This window comes from Manis javanica, chromosome 2, assembly GCF_040802235.1.
Source record: "Manis javanica isolate MJ-LG chromosome 2, MJ_LKY, whole genome shotgun sequence".
Classification (NCBI taxonomy): domain Eukaryota; kingdom Metazoa; phylum Chordata; class Mammalia; order Pholidota; family Manidae; genus Manis; species Manis javanica.
The window spans coordinates 62,065,688-62,081,435 of record NC_133157.1 but is presented as its reverse complement, the minus strand read 5'-3'; the positions used below and the strand labels follow the sequence as shown (position 1 = coordinate 62,081,435).

Genomic DNA, 15,748 nt, shown 5'->3' with positions numbered 1-15,748 from the left:
AACACCAAAGACCCTGAATAGCCAAAGCAATCCTGAGAAAGAAGAATAAAGTAAGGGGGGTCTCACTCCCCAACTTCAAGATCTACTATAAAGCCATAGTAATCAAGACAATTTGGTACTGGCACAAGAACAGAGCCACAGACCAGTGGAACAGACTAGAGACTCCAGACATTGACCCGGACATATATGGTCAATTAATATTTGATAAAGGAGCCATGGACATACAATGGTGAAATGACAGTCTCTTCAAACAGATGGTGCTGGCAAAATTGGACAGCTACATGTAGGAGAATGAAACGGGACCATTGTCTAACCCCATATACAAAAGTAAACTCAAAATGGATCAAAGACCTGAATGTAAGTCATGAAACCATTAAACTCTTGGAAAAAAACATAGGCAAAAACCTCTTAGACATAAACATGAGTGACCTCTTCTTGAACATATATCCCCAGGCAAGGAAAACAACAGCAAAAATGAACAAGTGGGACTATATTAAGCTGAAAAGCTTCTGTACAGCAAAAGACACCATCAATAGAACAAAAAGGAACCCTACAGTACGGGAGAATATATTTGTAAATGACAGATCCGATAAAGGCTTGACATCCAAAATATATAAAGAGCTCACACGTCTCAACAAAAACAAATAACCCAATTAAAAAATGGGCACAGGAACTGAACAGACAGTTCTCTAAAAAAGAAATACAGATGGCCAACAGACACATGAAAAGATGCTCCACATCGCTAATTATTGGAGAAATGCAAATTAAAACTACAATGAGGTATCATCTCACACCAGTAAGGATGGCTACCATCCAAAAGACAAACAACAACAAATGTTGGCGAGGCTGTGGAGAAAGGAGAACCCTCCTACACTGCTGGTGGGAATGTAAACTAGTTCAACCATTGTGGAAAGCAGTATGGACGTACATCAAAATGCTCAAAACAGACTTACCATTTGACCCAGGAATTCCACTCCTAGGAATTTACCCTAAGAAGGCAGCAATCAAGTTTGAGAAAGACAGATGCACCCCTATGTTTATTGCAGCACTATTTACAATAGCCAAGAATTGGAAGCAACCTAAATGTCCATCGGTAGATGAATGGATAAAGAAGATGTGGTACATATACACAATGGAATACTACTCAGCCATAAGAAGAGGGCAAATCCTACCATTTGCAGCAACATGGATGGAGCTGGAGGGTATTATGCTCAGTGAAATAAGCCAAGCGGAGAAAGAGAAATACCAAATGATATCACTCATCTGTGGAATATAAGAACAAAGGAAAAACTGAAGGAACAAAACAGCAGAGGAATCACAGAACCCAAGAATGGACTAACAGAGGATCAAAGCCTAATTTGGCTACCCAGAAAATGAACTAAGATATGATATGAAGAAGAACTTCCAACATCAGCACTCTCTGGAAGAGTCATACCAGAAGATGATCATCAAAAAATCTCAACAAAGATCCAGGCGCTGCTACAGCTGTAGCTGCATTCATCCCACCAGTTCCTGGACTTGCCATGGGAATTAAGAAGGAGATATCTAAGCTGGCCTGTGCATACAGTAAAACAACAAATTTGACTGGATCTATACTGTTGGAACTCAACCAAGAATTAGGAGAAGTGCAAGTTGTAGCACTCCAAAATCTTACAACTACAGACTATCTACTGTTAAAAGAACATATGGGATGTGAACAGTTCCCAGGAATGGGTTGTTTTAATTTGTCTGATTTCTCTCAGACTGTTCAAGTACAGTTGGACAATATCCGTCATATCATAGATAAATTTTCATAAATGCCTAGGATGCCTAACGGGTTTTCTTGGCTTCACTGGAGATGGCTGGTAATTATAGATCTGCTTTGGTTATGTAACTATATTCCTATTATGTTAATGTGTGTGCACAATTTAATTAGGAGTTTAAAACCTATACATGTTTAAGTTACTCTACAAGAAAATATGTCAAAGAAATAATCAATCTTCCCATGTTTTCTTCCATCTGCTACTTCTAAAGCTTTTCTTCTTCCTTCCTAATTACAACCCTTTAGTAGAATTCATGCCTCATATCGAATTTACTGAGTATCATAATTCCTCCAAGTGGTAAAGATACCTCAAGACAAATGCTGGGCATAGAAGCCACAGGGCATAAATCTGCAAAGAAGTAAAAAGCTAACCTTTTCAAACAATATGGCTTCTCTCTCACTTACCAACTTTACATTTCCCTGTATGGCCCCGGAAGATGACTGGTTAGCCAGAGACGGGTAAGATTCCTCAAGGGAGGAACAACCTAAGACAGGCACAGTCGCAGGGGGGCCATCAGGTGAGAAATTGGGGATCAACAGTGGTGAGGCTTAGAACCTCACCCCCTCTGTTTTGAGAGAAATCTTCTGCATCCGTGGATGCCCTTGTCTAGCTTGGATTAACACATAGTCTACCGGCACACACCTGATCATCTACATTTGCTCTCTTACAGCACTAAACTATGTTTTCTACCTTTATCTTGCATCTACCTACCACTTCAGCATTTTACTAAAAATAATAATAATAATAATAATAATAATAAAGGGAGAAATGTGGGATCCACATATAAATCAAGTATAAAAATCAAACAAATATTCATATTTGACCTGATTGTTTATAGTTCATAATGCGTGATCAAAACTGAAAGTTTCTGTGATGACTGCCCTTGTACTGTTCACCCTGCAAGAACTTATTCACTATGTATGAATTTGTTCACCATGTAAGAACTTGTTCATTATGCTTCAGAAGATTGGAGACTGACGAGAATTAGGCTTGGGGTGGATTAATGATTGTGCATTGAACACTGACTCCCCTATACAGAATTTTAATGTTATTAACTACCATTTGATCAATAAATATGAGAGATGCCCTCTCAAAAAAAAAATTACCAACAACATTCTTCAACGAACTGGAACAAATAGTTCAAAATTTCATATGGAAACACCAAAGACCCTGAATAGCCAAAGCAATCCTGAGAAGGAAGAATAAAATGGGGGGTATTTTGCTCCCCAACTTCAAGCTCTACTACAAATCCACAGTAATCAAGACAATTTTGTACTGGCACAAGAATAGGGCCACAGACCAGTGGAACAGAATAGAGTCTCCTAACATTAAGCCAAACATATACAGTCAATTAATATATGATAAAGCAGCCATGGACATACATTGGGGAACTGACAGTCTCTTCAACAGACAGTGCTGGCAAAACTGGACAGCTACATGTAAGAGAATGAAACTGGATCACTGTCTAACCCCATACATAAAAGTAAATTCGAAATGGATCAAAGACCTGAATGTAAGTCATGAAACCATAAAACTCTTAGAAAAAACTATAGGCAAAAATCTCTTGGATGTAAACATGAGCAACTTCTTCATGAATATATCTCCATGGGTAAGGGAAACAAAAGCAAAAATGAACAAGTGGGATTATATCCAGCTGAAAAGCTTCTGTACAGCAAAGGACACCATCAATAGAACAAAAAGGTATCCTACAGTATGGGAGAATATATTCATAAATGAATAATAAAGATCCAATAAAGGCTTGACATCCAAAATATATAAAGAGCTCACACACCTCAACAAACAAAAAGCAAATAATCCAATTAAAAAATGGGCAGAGGAGCTGAACAGATAGTTCTCCAAAGAAGAAATTCAGATGGCCAACAGACACATGAAAAGATTCTCCACATCACTAGTCACCAGAGAAATGCAAATTAAAACCACAATGAGATATTACCTCACATCAGTAAGGATCGCCACCATCCAAAAGACAAACAACAACAAATGTTGGTGAGGTTCTGGAGAAAGGGAAACCCTCCCACACTGCTGGTGGGAATGTAAATTATTTCAACCATTGTGGGAAGTAGTTTCGAGGTTCCTCAAAAAGCTCAAAATAAAAAAATACCATTTGACCCAAGAATTCCACCCCTAGGAATTTACCCTAAGAATGCAGCAGCCCAGTTTGAAAAAGACAGATGCACCCCTATGTTTATCACTGCACTATTTACAATAGCCAAGAAATGGAAGCAACCTAAGTTTCTATCAGTAGATGAATGGATAAAGAAGATGTGGTCCATATACACAATGGAATATTATTCAGCCATATGAAGAAAACAAATCCTACCATTTGCAACAGCATGGATGGAGTTAGAGGGTACTATGTTCATTGAAATAAGCCAGGTGGAGAAAGACAAGTACCAAATGATTTCACTCATATGTGGAGTATAAGAACAAAGAAAAACTGAAGGAACAAAACAGCAGCAGAATCACAGAACCCAAGAATGGACTAACAGTTACCAAAGGGAAAGGGACTGGGGAAGATGGTTGGGAAGGGAGGGATACGGGTGGGGAAAAAGAAGAGGGCCTTACGATTCTCATGTATAATGTGGTGGGGGGTGCACGGGGAGGGTTGTACAACACAAAGAGAAGTAGTGATTCTATAGCATCTTTCTATGTTGATGGACCGTGACTGTTATGGGGTTTGTGGTGGGGGACTTGGTGAAGGGGGAGCCTAGTAAGCAAAATGTTCTTCATGTAATTGTAGATTAATGATAACAAAATAAAAATAAAAATGTAAAAAGGAAGGGGGAATACAAAATGCTGTAGATTAAAAAATATTTAAGAAACCTGGCAACCAATTGTAATATATGGATTTTATTTGGACCCTGGTTCAAACAAACCAACTTAAATTGAGCACTGAGGAAATTTTATTTTGGCTTAATACCAAACAATTAATTTTGATAGGTATGATATTGTCCTTGTGTTTATGTAAGGCAAATATCAGCATTGTTTGGAGATGCATATTAAGGTGTATAGTAGTAAAATCATGTGATATCTGAGATACTGTTTTCAAATACTCCAGCAGATGAATAAAATGCAAAGATAAAAGAAATGTAGGAAAGTCTTGATAATTATTGATTGGGTGATGTATATTATGGGGCTTACTATAATACTATAATTTTATCAAAATATTCATGAAAACAATTTCTAAATCTTTAACATAATACTTAAATAAGAAAAGCAGTCATTTCTTGATGTGGACCTCTTTCTGTCCTAAAATAGCCCATCAAAATGATGGTTGGTGACATCACTATGAAATTCCCTTCAGTAGAAGTTCTATACACATTTAAAGAGAAAGTAGGTAGATCTATTCACTTCAAATGCAGATGAGATAAAATTATTGTAATGTGTAATACTTTATAAGTAATCCAGAGGGAAACCCACTTAAGGAAAAAAGAAACACTGTATTATAAAGATAGTGGTCTTTGCATGAATATCCAAAACAAAAAAATTGGTAATTTGAGTATTTCTTTAAGTATACATACTGCTTGACAATTTTCCTCAAACATCAGGAGTGGAATTCATTTGCATTCCAAGGAAGGAATTAAATTGCAATTGAACAGCTTTTAATAATCTTGAAGTCATTTGGAATCTGGACCCACACATGGAATCTATTTCACAAACTTTATTAGAGCATGAGTCAGACTCATATGTATTCTTTGGCTTCTGCTTTGATTCACTGGTATTTGTAGGCTAAATATTTAACGATATCATACAAAACCTACAACAAGGACTGTCTTTGGGCATTCTAGACTACATAATCCAGATCCTTCTATTTTTAAGTAATTTCTACTTAGGAAAAACTATTTTGCTCCTTTTGAGTTTTAGTTGGTCAATTCTATGTCCTGGGAGTAGTAGGCTAATTATAGCAATTTCCAAGGAATTATATTTGTTATCCAGTAGAAAAGAGTATGATTTAGTTCCAGGACTTGCAAAAAGCAACCACTGTACCTGAGCACAGCAGGATTTAGGCCCGAAAGTCATCAATGCCTGAGACCATTTCTGATGTCAGTATATATACCTTTTCTTCCCTACCAAAATGTATACCTCTTTCCATTCCCTTTTTACCCTCTTTTGCCTTTATTTAATCCTACACCTTTTATCCTTGTTTCCATTCCCTCATTCCCTACTCATCTATTCAACATGTCTTCATTGAGTACTATGTGCTGTGTACTACTATGTGCTAGGTAGTGTTATGGACAATGGTGGTACAGTGGGGAATAAGAAACAATCTATGCAATTGGGGGCCTTACATTCTAGTAGAGGAATAAATATAATAAATAAGTGAACATGAATAACAACAGTATGATAAATGCCAGTAAATATCCAGGGAGATGAGATAAAAGGTTTCAAGTTGGAAACAGAGTAAGAACCTAATTTAGGCTAGGTGGAGATCAGCCTCTCTAAGGTATAACACTTAATCTAAGATCTAAAAAGAAAAGCATGACCACTACTAAGACTTTTAACTAACTGAGAGAAAAGATATCCATGCAAAAGGAGCAACAAATGTAAAGAGCCATGAGTCAGGTAAGAAATTGGTATGTCTGAGGAACTGAAAAGAGGCCAATAAGTATACTACACTGGGCAGGAGAAAGAGGAGGTTAAGAGATGACACTCAAGAGTTAGGCTGACACTAGAGAGCACAGGACAATAAATGCTTTAGGCAGAGAATGTGTTTGCATACCTAAAAGCCATATACACTTCTTTCTTGCTAACAGAACCCAAGTTTTGCTTAGGGAGCAATGCATCTAGCTCCAGCAAATGAATTAAAATTTAAGGCTTTTCTGGCCAATGAGATCTAAGGGGAAATCTGGGGTAGTTTTTGAGAAACATTTTTATTTCTGCTATAAGAGTCACAAGTGAATAAAGCTGTTTCAGCCTCCTCTGCTTTCTTGCTTTAGATGTTATCATGTTATGATATGATGGCCAGAGCTGTAGCAGCTATCATGCAACCATTACAAGCCTGAAGATGAAAGTCAACAGACATAGGATGGTGGAAAGGATAGAAAGAACTTCAGTCCCTCCTCTTGACATTGCCAAACTGCTAAACCAGTCCTAGGACCATCTATCTTCATTTTTCTTGTTAACTAGAAAATACATTTTCTTATGCCTTAAGTCTCTGTCAGCTGGGGTTTCCACTGTTTTGAAAGCATTTAATTGATGTAGCAGGTGTATAATGTGATCTGAATTACGTATTTTCTTTTACCTTTTTTTTTGGTATCATTAATCTACAATTACAGAGAGAACATTATGTTTACTAGGTTCCCCCCTTCACCAAGTCCCCCCCATATACCCCTTCACAGTCACTGTCCATCTGCATACTAAGATTCTGTAAAATCACTACTTGTCTTCTCTGTGTTGCGCAGACCTCCCTGTGCACCCCACGCACTATACATGCTAATCGTAATGCCCTCTTTCTTTTTCCCCGCCCTTATCCCTCCCTTCCCACCCATTGTCCCCAGTCCCTTTCCCTTTGGTAACTATTAGTCCATTCTTGGGTTCTGTGATTCTGCTGCTGTTTTGTTCCTTCAGTTTTCCTTTGTTCTTATAGTCCACATATGAGTGAAATCATTTGGTACTTGTCCTTCTCCACCTGGCTTATTTCACTGAGCATAATACCCTGTAGCTCCATCCATGTTGTTGCAAATGGTAGGATCTGTTTTTTTCTTATGGCTGAATAATATTCCATTGTGTATATGTACCACATCTTCTTTATTCATTCTTCTACTCATGGACATTTAGGTTGCTTCCATATCTTGGCTACTGTAAACAGTGCAGCAATAAACATAGGGGTGCATCTGTCTTTATCAAACTGGAGTGCTGCATTCTTAGGGTAAATTCCTAGAAGTGGAATTCCTGGGTCAAATGGTATTTCTATTTTGAGCATTCTGAGGAAACTCCATACTGCTTTCTACAATGGTTGAACTAGTTTACATTACCACCAGCAGTGTAGAAGGGTACCCCTTTCTCTACAACCTCGTCAACATTTGTTGTTGTTTGTCTTTTCAATGATGGCGATCCTTACTGGTGTGAGGTGATATCACATTGAGGTTTTAATTTGCATTTCTCTGATGATTAGCTATGTGGAGCATCTTTTCATGTGCCTGTTGGCCATCTGAATTTCTTCTTTAGAGAACTGTCTATTCGGCTCCTCTGCCCATTTTTGAATTGGATTATTTGCTTTTTGTTTGTTGAGGCATGTGAGCTCTTTATATATTTTGGATGTCAATCCTTTATCGGATCTGCATTTATGAATATACTCTCCCATACTGTAGGATACATTTTTGTTCTATTGATGGTGTCCTTTGCTGTACAGAAGCTTTTCAGCTGGATATAATCCCACTTGTTCATTTTTGCCTTTGTTTCCCTTGCCCGGGGAGATATGTTCATGAAGAAGTCACTCATGTTTATGTCCATGAGATTTTTGCCTATGTTTTTTTCTAAGAGTTTTATGGCTTCATGACTTACATTCAGGTCTTTGATCCATTTCAAATTTACTTTTGTGTATGGGGTTAGACAATGATCCAGTTTCATTCTCTTACATGTACCTGTCCAGTTCTGCCAACACCAGCTGTTGAAGAGGCTGTCATTTTCCCATTGTATGTCCATGGCTCCTTTATCACATATTAATTGACCAGATATGTTTGGGTTAATATGTGGACTCTCTATCCTGTTCTACTGGTCTGTGGGTCTGTTATTATGCCAGTACCAAATTGTCTTGATTACTATGGCTTTGTAGTAGAGCTTGAAGTTGGGAAGCAAGATCCCACCTGCTTTATTCTTCCTTCTCAGGATTGCTTTGGCTATTTGGGATCTTTTGTGGTTCCATATGAATTTTAAAACTAATTGTTCCAGTTCTCTGAAGAATGCTGTTGGTATTTTGATAGGGTTTGCATCGAATCTGTATATTGCTTTGGGCAGGATGGCCATTTTGACGATATTAATTCTTCCTAGCCAGGATCATGGGATGAGTTTCCATTTGTTAGTGACCTCTTTAATTTCTCTTAAGAATGTCTTGTAGTTTTCAGGGTATAGGTCATTCACTTCCTTGGTTAGGTTTATTCCTAGGTATTTTATTCTTTCTAATGCACCTGTGAATGGAATTGTTTTCCTGATTTCTCTTTCTATTAGTTCATTGTTAGTGTATAGGAAAGCCACCGATTTCTGTGTATTAATTTTGTATCCTGCAACTTTGCTGAATTCCAATATTCTAGTAGTTTTGGAGTGGAGTCTGTAGGAATTTTTATGTACAATATCATGTCATCTGCAAACAGTGACAGTTTAATTTCTTCTTTACTAATCTGGATTCCTTGTATTTATTTGTTTTGTCTAATTGCTGTGGCTAGGGTCCAGTACTGTGTTGAATAACAGTGGGGAGAGTGGGCATCCCTGTCTTGTTCCTGATCTCAGAGGAAAAGCTTTCAGCTTCTCGCTGTTCAGTATGATGTTAGCTGTGGGTTTATCATATATGGCCTTTGTTATGTTGAGGTACTTGCCCTCTATGCCCATTTTGTTGAGAGTTTTTATCGAATGCTTTTGAAGCATCTATGGAGATGATCATGTGGTTTTTGTCCTTCTTTTTGTTGATGTGGTGGATGATGTTGATGGATTTTCAAATGTTGTACCATCCTTGCATTCCTGGGATGAATCCCACTTGGTCATGGTGTATGATCCTCTTGATGTATTTTTGAATTCGGTTTGCTAATATTTTGCTGAGTATTTTTGCATCTACGTTCATCAGGGATATTGGTCTGTAGTTTTCTTTTTTGGTGGGGTCTTTGCATGGTTTTGGTATTAGGGTGATGTTGGCTTCATAGAATGCATTTGGGAGTATTCCCTCCTCTTCTATTTTTTGGAAAACTTTAAGGGGAATGGGTGTTATGTCTTCTCTGTACGTCTGATAAAATTTCCAGGTAAATCCATCTGGCCTGGGGGTTTTGTTCTTGGGTAGTTTTTTGACTACTGATTCAATTTCGTTGCTGGTAATTGGTCTGCTTAGATTTTCTGTTTCTTTCTGGGTCAGTCTTGGAAGGTTGTATTTTTCTAGGAAGTTGTCCATTTCTTCTAGGTTTTCCAGCTTGTTGGCATATAGGTTTTCATAGTATTCTCTAATAATTCTTTGTATTTCTATGGGGTCCGTCGTGATTTTTCCTTTCTTGTTTCTGATTCTTTTGATGTATATTGATTCTCTTTTTCTCTTAATAAGTCTGGCTAGAGGCTTATCTATTTTGTTTATTTTCTCAAAGAGCCACTCTTGGTTTCATTGATTTTTTTCTATTGTTTTATTCTTCTTAATTTTATTTATTTCTTCTCTGATCTTTATTATGTCCCTCCTTCTGCTGACTTTAGGCCTCATTTGTTCTTCTTTTTCCAATTTTGATAATTATGATCTTAGACTATTCATTTGGGTTTGTTCTTCCTTCTTTAAATATGCCTGAATTGCTATATACTTTCCTCTTAGGACTGCTTTCGCTGCGTCCCTCAGAAGTTGTGGCTTTGTGTTATTGTTGTCATTTGTTTCCATATACTGCTGGATCTCCATTTTAAGTTGGTCATTGATGCCTTGATTATTTAGGAGCATGTTGTTAAACCTCCATGTTTTTGTGAGCCTTTTTGCTTTGTTTGTGCAATTTATTTCTAGTTTTATACCTTTGTGGTCTGAATAGTTGGCTTGTAGGATTTCAATCTTTTGGAATTTACTGAGGTTCTTTTTGTGGCCTAGTATGTGGTCTATTCTGGAGAATGTTCCATGTGCACTTGAGAAGAATGTGTATCCTGTTGCTTTTGGATGTAGAGTTCTATAGATGTCTATTAGGTCCATCTGTTCTAGTGTGTTGTTCAGTGCCTCTGTGTCTTTATTTTCTGTCTGGTGTATCTGTCCTTTGGGGTGAGTGGTGTGTTAAAGTCTCCCAAAATGAATGCATTGCATTCTATTTCCTCCTTTAATTCTGTTAGTATTTGTTTCACATATATTGGTGCTCCTGTATTGGGTGAATATATGTTTATAATGGTTATGTCCTCTTCTTGGACTGAACCCTTTATCATTATGTAATATCCTTCTTTATTTCTTGTTACTTTCTTTATTTTGAAGTCTATTTTGTCTGATACTAGTAGTGCAACACCTGCTTTTTTCTCTCTGTTGTTTGTGTGAAATATCTTTCTCCAACCCTTGACTGTTAATCTGTGCATGTCTTTGGGTTTGAGGTGAGTCTCTTGTAAGGGGCATATAGATGGGTCTTGCTTTCTTTATCCATTCTATTACTCTGTGTCTTTTGTTTGGTGCATTCAGTCCATTTACATTTACGGTGATTTTTGAAAGATATGTTCTTATTGCCATTGCAGGCATTAGATTTGTGGTTACCAAAGGTTCAAGGTTAGCTTGTTTACTACCTTCCTGTCTGACCTCACTCACTTATTGAGCTGTTATAAACACAGTCTGATGATTATTTCTTTCCCTTCTTTTTCCTCCTCCTCCATTCTTCATATGTTGGGTGTTTTGTTCTGTGCTTTTTTTAGGAGTGCTACCATCTAGAGAAGTCCCTCTAAGATACCCTGTAGATGTGGTTTGTGGGAGGCAGATTCCCTCAACTTTTGCTTGTCTGGGAATTGTTTAATCCCGCCTTCATATTTAAATGATAATCGTGCTGGATAGAGTATCCTTGGTTCAAGGCCCTTCTGTTTCATTGCATTAAATATATCATGCCATTCTCTTCTGGCCTGTAAGGTGTCTGTTGAGAAGTCTGATGATAGCCTGATGGGTTTTCCTTTGTAGGTGACCTTTTTACTCTCTCTGGCTGCCTTTAATACTCTGTCCCTGTCCTTGATCTTTGCCATTGTAATTATTATGTGTCTTTGTATTGACCTCTTTGGATCCTGTCTCTCAGGAGTTCTGTGTACCTCTGTAGTCTGAGTAACTATTTCCTCCCCCAGTTTGGGGAAGTTCTCAACAATTATTTCTTCAAAGACACTTTCTATCCCTTTTTCTCTCTTTTCTTCCTCTGGTACCCCTATAATGCAGATATTGTTCCTTTTGTATTGGTCACACAGTTCACTTAATATTGTTTCATTCCTGGAGATCCTTTTATCTCTCGCTGCATCAGCTTCTATGCATTCCTGTTCTCTGGTTTCTATTCCATCAATGGCCTCTTGCATCTTATCCATGCTGCTTATAAATCCTTCCAGAGATTGTTTCACTTCTGTAATCTCCCTCTGGACATCTGTGATCTCCCTCCGGATGTCTGTAATCTCCCTCCAGACTTCTTCCCTTAGCTCTTGCATATTTCTCTGCAGCTCTGTCAGCATGTTTTTGATTTTTATTTTGAATTCTTTTTCAGGGAGACTGGTTAGGTCTGCCTCTGCAGATCCTTTCTCAGGTGTAACTATCTTGTACTGGACCTGAATTCTTTGCCTTTTCATGGTGATAGCAGTGTCTGTAGGCAGGTTGTGGGTGTGTCAGCTGGGAGAAGAAAGTCCTTTCCTGCTTGCTGGATGCCTTGCCCTTCTCTGCTGCCTGTGACGGCTACCTGCACTCTTGGAGCAGCCACCGGGTTAATCTCCTAAACTGGTGTGGGCGGGGTGTCCGTCAGAGCAGCGTGGAGCCCTGCAGGGAGTGGCAGGCACGCCAGGTGCGCTCCTCCTTGCTAGTGGCAACCCTGCCGGCCAGCTGTGTGGCAACAGCGGCCTTTGGGTCTGGCCCAGGTGGCTGTGCGTTGGGCTGGGATTCCGGTCGGCTCCTGGGAGCGCGCCTGCTCCCTCTGGCTCTGCTGCCGGTGCGTGCGGGGCTTTTCCATGCAGGCTTCTACCGGGCTCTGGCTTCAATGCCGCCGGTACACATGAGCCGCGCCCGGGCTGTTCGTTCGCGCCACTGTGGGCTAGCTCAAGCCTCTCCTGTGGTGCATGGATCTGTTCTCAGTTCCTTACAGCACTTCCGCCCCCAGCGCGCACTCCCACTCTCCTGCTACTGGGCCCGTGTGTCGGGGTCTGTGCCAGTTGGAGGAATGACTGGCAAGCTGCCTAGTCCTGTGAGAGGCTTAAGAGCTGCACTGCCTCCGTGTAGGGTGTCTAAGTTTCCCCAGTATTCCCAGCTGCCGGGACAGCTTCGTCCAGGTATGGGGTCCCTGTCTCTTTAAGACTTGCAGAAAGCACTCGCTTTTCTTTTGTCTCAGGGACGCCCAGTGTGGGGACCTGCCCACAGGTTTTGCTTTTCCGTTTCTCTAATATCCAGCACCCCCTGCACCTTGTGTCTGTGTTCCAGGTGTGGATTTCTAGAGCTGGTTGTTTAGCAGTCCTGGGCTTTCACTCCCTCCCCGTTCTGACTCCTTTCTTCCTGCCGGGTTTTGGGTGGGGGAGCGTTCGGGTCCCGCCTGACTGCGGCTTGTATCTTACCCCCTTCATGTGATGCTAAGTTCTCACAGATGTAGATGTATCCTGGCTGTTGTACTGCATCCACTGCTGTTTCTTTTAGGAATAGTTTAGGAAGTGCGCGCCGCACTTTTAGGGAGTGCGCGCTGGGGGTGGAAGTGCTGTAAGGAACTGAGAACAGATCCATGCACCACAGGAGAGGCTTGAGCTAGCCCGCTGTGGCACGACCAAACAGCCCGGGCGTGGCTCATGTGTACCGGAATAGTTGTATTTATTGTATTTTCATAAATATATATGTTTTGGGGAGGAGATTTCCTCTAAACTACTCACGCTGCCATCTTCCCGTGTTCCTCCAGTCTGAATTACGTATTTTTTTAAAGTCTCTTTGGCAACTATGTGACGAGATTGGAAGGAACAAGAGATCGTAAGAAACATTGAAGATTACTGTATTAGTCTTCAGGAAGAATTATGGAGTGCTAGGCTAGGGAAGAAGCAGTAAAGCTGGAGAGAAGGAGGCAGATTCAGGATGTCTTTGAGGGCAAAAATAATAAGACTTGCGGTTGGTTCAGATATAGGAGACGGAGAAGGATGAATTAAGGCTAACCTCTTTCAGGCATTGTAGTGGTGTCATTTATTCACATGGGGAAGATAGGAAGAAGCTTGAGGAAAGTGTAGAATCCAGAGTTCAATTTTTAACATGTCAAATTTAAGGTGCATAAGCCATTGAAAGAGAAATTTCAACTCAGCAGGTAGACAAATGAGTACTGGAGTACTGAAGTACTAGAGCTAGGTCAAGGTCTAGATTTCTATTAGGAAGTTGTCAATTGGTATTTCTTGAAAGCCACAGAAACAGGTCGTCCCGACTGACCAAAATTTGAGAAACTTTAAAATTATAGGTCAGTTAGAAGGGAAGAAGACTGCCAAAGAGACCAAGGGTTAGTAGTGAGAGAGGTAGGAGGAAAACTGGTAATGACAACAATGCTTAATATTTATATGGTGCTTAGTTTATGCCAGGCACTGCTCAAAGCACTTTGTGTCTTCAAGGAAGCACAGAGAAAAAGTGTTTTCCTTTTCTTCCTTCCTTTGTTTTCTCCTGTGGCTTTCATCCCTAAACTCAAAAAGTTTAGACATAATGCTTCTCACCTTTTATTTATAATTAATTATTAAGGTACAACATATTTGTTGGAAAAGATTCAAACAGCATTATACAGGAAAGCTAAAAATGGAATATAAAAACGATCAGAAACTTTCCTGCCAAGCCTTACCCACCAGACACTTACACTTCTGGAATTTCTTTACACACACACACACACACACACACACACGCACGCACGCACGCACGCACACACACGCACACGTTTTTACACAAATTGAATCATTTTCTCTTGATAGGTGGGCAGATAAGGATAGACCCGCAAGTATCTAATTCTGCAAATAGCTTTTTTTTTTCAACTCAATACATTTTGGAGATATCAACACGTTTATGTCCACTCTTTTTAAATGCTGGTAATACCGAAATGTGTTAACATACAATAATTTAAGTTTCTCTATTAATGGGCAATTAAGATCGTTTCTTGTTTTTCTTCGCATTAAAGAAATGCTGCAATAAACATCTTTGTAGGTAAATTGTTGAGTATTGGTACAAAAATAACTATTAGATAATTTCCTGGTAGGAGAGTTGCTGAAATCAAAGCACTTAAACCTTTGATATTGCCAAATTACCGCTCCCCAAAGGTTACACAAATTACATTCTCTGTAACAGCATTTCTTCACGTATTGTCAACACTCGGCATTGACAAACCTCGTTTGCCAAACTAATAGATTGAAAAATATGGCGTCTCATTAATTTTAAATAGCGCAGAAGTCCCTGATTGTTCAACGTGCCTGTTTCGAAATCAGATTCTCTGGGCTGATCTTTGCCTTACAATGTGTGTACTTCGGCATGTTGGATGTATTTCTTCTTCTTCTCCAAGAACGGAATAACAGCCCAATATTAATGATTAAACGATACGTAGGAATAGAGGAAGCCCTAATCGCAGTGCTTGTCTAAAATTTTTAGCACTGCTTGCTCCAGGACTTCAACTTTGGCTTACTCCTCCCAGCCAAGTTCGCCCAAGTCTTGTTGCTTTGTAACTCGAAATGAGAGGAAAATTGGCTCTGCTTTTAAAAATTCTCCCCCAACTCCCGCTTCAGAACTACCGGTTTAGCTATCAATGTACAAGAACGAGTTAAGTGGACAACGACCCTCGGTCCGAGCACCTCCCGGCATCCAGTGGGACTCGCCGTTTACAGCGTAGGGAACGCTACACAACAGGGCTTAATACACTGCAAGAGCGGCAGCACCACCAGGGACAAACACCCGGCCCTGAAAGGATTCCGAAAACAGACTTTTAAACAGGAAAGAGTTCCAGACCCACCCACTACACGCAGGCCGCGGGACGCACCTCCCGCGGCCCGACCCCGAAGCCGGAAGTGATGTACCCAGTCGAGCCCACCTCTTTCCGCCGTCCGCTGCTGGCGCGGCCCTG

General features: G+C 39.8%; 1 protein-coding gene across 2 annotated transcripts in view; it reads right to left on the bottom strand.

Moving 5' to 3' along the window:
* Nucleotides 1-15,748, bottom strand: part of SPATA6L (spermatogenesis associated 6 like) — an 81,421-nt gene extending 65,673 nt beyond the window's left edge. For both annotated transcript variants that reach the window (XM_073228576.1, XM_017649810.3), the window contains exon 1: nt 15,716-15,748. The gene's annotated coding sequence lies outside the window, so the exon portion shown is untranslated. The remainder of the gene's footprint in view (nt 1-15,715) is intronic.